This window comes from Ranitomeya variabilis, chromosome 1 (genome assembly GCF_051348905.1).
Source record: "Ranitomeya variabilis isolate aRanVar5 chromosome 1, aRanVar5.hap1, whole genome shotgun sequence".
Taxonomy (NCBI): Eukaryota; Metazoa; Chordata; class Amphibia; order Anura; family Dendrobatidae; genus Ranitomeya; species Ranitomeya variabilis.
The window spans coordinates 106,338,711-106,343,173 of NC_135232.1; the positions used below are offsets into that span (position 1 = coordinate 106,338,711).

The 4,463-nt window shown below is 41.1% G+C and overlaps 1 long non-coding RNA gene across 1 annotated transcript; it reads right to left on the reverse strand.

Moving 5' to 3' along the window:
• Positions 1-353: 353 nt before the first annotated feature.
• Positions 354-973, reverse strand: LOC143793752 (uncharacterized). The gene is made up of 3 exons (XR_013220237.1): positions 918-973; positions 761-829; positions 354-464 (listed from the first exon to the last, which is right to left on the reverse strand). It is a non-coding gene; the product is annotated as an uncharacterized LOC143793752 (long non-coding RNA).
• Positions 974-4,463: the final 3,490 nt, after the last annotated feature.

A 4,463-nucleotide genomic window follows, 5' to 3' on the forward strand; every position in this document is an offset into this window, starting at 1 on the left:
GTATGGACCGCATCCGCTGTAATTTTTAAAAAAAGGTTAAAAAAATATATATATATTAGTAGACAGTTCTTATATTGATAGTTTAAAAATTGTGTATAGTTAGTTAAGATAGTTGATATATAGCTAGTAGATAGTTGATAGATAGTAATTATTATAGATGATAGAGAAATAGTTTAGTGTATAGGTAGTTGATAGTTTAGAGATAGATAGTAGACAATTTAACATCACCAATATTTCCCGATTGTTTTCTTTGAGGTTGACGACTTCTCCATGTATCGGGGATCGAAGTGAGAGATAATTTGATCCCACAACTTGCGGTTCTTTACTATGTCATGGTGGGAGCTGTCGCTTTCGTCCCATATTGAGGGGTTGGCTTCCACAAGGTTGATCAGTGTCTCATTGTGAATGGTCAACGGCTCTTCGTCAACCACAATCCTTTTTTTTTTTTGGCTCGCTGACTTGGACTATGTAAACACAAAACGTTATGTTGAAAGGTTCAAATTCAGTTTATTGGTAGACTAATAGATAGATACAGAGATAGATAGATAGATAGATAGATAGATAGATAGATAGATAGATACATAGATAGATAGATACATAGATAGATACATAGATAGATACATAGATAGATAGATAGATACATAGATAGATACAGCGAAAGAGAGAGAGAGAGAGATAGATAGTGGATAGATAGTTTATAGATATAGCAGATAGAAAGTGAATAGATAGATTGTAGATAAATTTCTAGTTTTATATTTACCACTGGCAGTTGTGGAGACGACAGACGGCGAGGAACCTTCTTCCTCTTGTGTCCTCCGTGTGCCACAACCTATTGTGTATGTAAATGGAAAAAAAAAATTACATTTCTTTGATCAATAAATTTATGTTTGCAAAACTTAAAAATGTCTGCTATGTACCTTTGTTGGTTTTGCCTGTTTTTTTTGGGGGGGCCTAGCAGCCTCGGGCTCCGAAGACTCCTATTTGCAATAGAAACATGATTATACATATATATAGCTTAATACACTGAATTTTCACACAAATTTTAGTGTTTTTTTAAAGTGCAAGCCTACCGACTGAGAAGAAAAAACCGCAGACACGCTGCTGCTGCTGCTGTTTCCCTCACTATCCGACATCTGCAACAAAGCAATACATTTTTAGTACACACACATCCGTCGTACAATACAGACTCCCATGATGTATACAGAGATATCTGCTATATAATTGTCTAGGGAACTTCCGTCTTTCTGTCCTTCTGTCACGGTATTAATTCGCTGATTGGTCTCGGCAGCTGCCTGTCATGGCTGCCGCGACCAATCAGCGACGCGCACAGTCAGAAAAAAAAGGGCCGCCTCGCACTCACTGCCGGCGCCCCCTTACACCCCTCAGCTCACCGCTCACACAGGGTACTGTGACAAACGTCGCTGAGCAATATACTACGTGACTGGGTTCTGTATACTATGTCGCTGGGTGCTGTGTACTACTTCACTGTGCAATACACTACGTGGCTCTGTGATGTATACTATGTCGCTGGGCAATATACTACATACTACATGGCTGGGCAATATACTACGTGGACATGCATATTCTAGAATACACGATGCGTTATCGGGCCACCATCTAGTATATATATATATATACAAATGTACTTACATTTCCTGTGATCTTTTGCAAGACACTTTTTCTCTGGTGTGCAGCAGGCCTCAGGATGTGCGCTGGGGACAGTAATGGCCGAAATCCTGTTTCCTGTCACATGACCACATGGACCTCCCTCAAACGCTATTAAAACGTATGGTTCTTTTTGGAAATTTATCAAGATTTGTGTCTGGCTGCGTTTGCCATAGACATCAATGGCAGAATTAACGCTTCCGTTAGTATTGCGTTAGCTTGGCCGGACCCGAAAACGCTGTAAGCCGCGTTCCAAGGTCCGTCAGAAAAAAACGTTATGTGACTAACGCATGCCAAATTTGGCATGCGTCACGAGGCGTCAGACAATGCAAGTCTATGGGCGCGTTAGTATGTGCGTTATATTGCGTTTTCACTACTTAAAAACGTGTCCGTTAGACGGACTCACCTAGCGCAATGTGAACCTAGCCTTAGGCGTAGTTTACAGAACAGAACTATTACATTTTATATTTAATCCAAAGGGAGGCAGTGTTTGTGAAAAATATACAAAATATTTTACAAGGGAGACAAAACAATACAGCATAAACAGTTACTTAAAATAAAAGGGATTAATAGAAGTTATTACACTGATGACTGAGACGATTCACTTTACCGAAGGAGAGCGCTTTGATTTGGCCGTCAATAACGGGGTCCCTATATACATGACATGTAACTCTCTGTACGAATGCTGATGCTAATTAGGATTGATTTTTATCAGACCCTGAGTCCCACTCACACACCCCTCTATGATGTACTCACAAGGGCCCGGTTGTGGGCTGGACTCTGCCCTCATAATTTTAGGAAATCCCAATTTATGTAATAACTCCTCATAGAACGATTACAGAAGGTCGCGACCGATGGCATATTTTCTATTTTAGCTATGCTTAGAAACCAAACATGGCCTAGCTACTGGTGGTTATATGGCCCCTATGGATTTGGGGCTTTTTGGTGGAGGTCATAATTATGAGAAAATATGTGTATTTTTGTCCTAGTTATCTCGGTACTTCTCATTAATATTGGATGTATAGAAAATCCAATATTCCATATTTTCTCCCGCAGCCTTTCTGTCTGCTCTCTCATTGTACTGTCACCGTGGCTATTTGTAAAGGTTGTCATATTTTCTTTGATCCACTTCAGACCCTATTAACTTCTTTTCCTGTCTATGTGTGGACAACAAGTTTTATTGGCAGTCACTGGTACCAGTGACTGCCAATAAAACTTATTTCATTCCACAAGTTGAGTGCCAAAATTTATTATATCATTATTCTGGTGTGGGAACCTTCTTTTGAGCACCACTACAGCTGTTCCACGTTATACACTGATATATGTGTGGACAACAGACATCCTCTGCAGTTACCTGGACATAAAGAGGAATCCTCACATATTCTTCTTCTTCACATAGCTGTGTCACTGCCATTTTACATAAAGACAGGTTTGATTGCTAGCTCCCAGTTCCTCAGGACAAATGGTTCATGAAAGAAAAAAAGGAGTGGGGGAAATATGAGCGACCTCAAGGATTTTTAATATTTTCTATGACACCCAGCAAACAACGACAAGGTGGTCTCAAGCTGCTGGGACCCTACGTGTCCAGTGTGAACACCTCTCTTAGGCTCTCTGACCGAGCCCTTTGCCCTTCAACATGTGGTGGTTTTAATTACAGCAGGATCCTAACGACCCATTAATATAGGCTTTAGAGAGAGGTATCCACATTTACCCAGGAATTCAGACTTCAGCCTAAGAGAGGTGTTCACATTGGGCACGTAGGGTCCAGCAGCGTGAGACCACCTTGTCATTGGTTGCTGGGCATGCATGAATTGGCTAAATTACTGTATATACTTTAGTATAAGCCGACCCGAGTATAAGCCGACCCCCCTAATTTTGCAACAAAAAACTGGGAAAACTTATTGACTCGAGTATAAGCCTAGGGTGGGAAATGCAGCAGCTACTGGTAAATGTCAAAAATAATAATAGATACCAATAAAAGTAAAATTAATTGAGACATCAGTAGGTTAAGTGTTTTTGAATATCCACTTTGAATCAGGAGCCCCATATAATGCTCCATACAGTTCATTATGGCCCCATAAGATGCTCCATATAACAATGTGCCACATATAATGCTCCATACAGTTCATTATGGCCCCATAGATGCTCCATATAACAATGTGTCACATATAATGCTCCATACAGTTCATTATGGCCCCATAAGATGCTCCATATAACAATGTGCCACATATAATGCTCCATACAGTTCATTATGGCCCCATAAGATGCTCCATATAACAATGTGTCACATGTAATGCTCCATGCAGTTCATTATGGCCCCATAGATGCTCCATATAACAATATGTCACATGTAATGCTCCATGCAGTTCATTATGGCCCCATAAGATGCTCCATATTAAAATGTGCCACATATAATGCTCCATGCAGTTCATTATGGCCCCATAGATGCTCCATATAACAATGTGCCACATATAATGCTCCTTACAGTTTATTATGGCCCCATAGATGCTCCATATAACAATGTGCCACATATAATGCTGCTGCTGCAATAAAAAAAAATGACATACTCACCTCTCGTCACTGCCCGCTGTCTCTCCGCACTGACTGTTCAGGCAGAGGGCGGCGCGCACACTAACACGTCATTGTGCCCTCTGACCTGAACAGTCACTGCAGAGGATGCAGAAAAGGGGGCAATGGTGGAACGAGGATGGGTGAATGAAATACTCACCTGCTCCCGGTGCGGTCCCTGGCAGCTTCTTCCGGACAGATGGTCTCTGGGAGCAGGCAGCTTCTTGCTC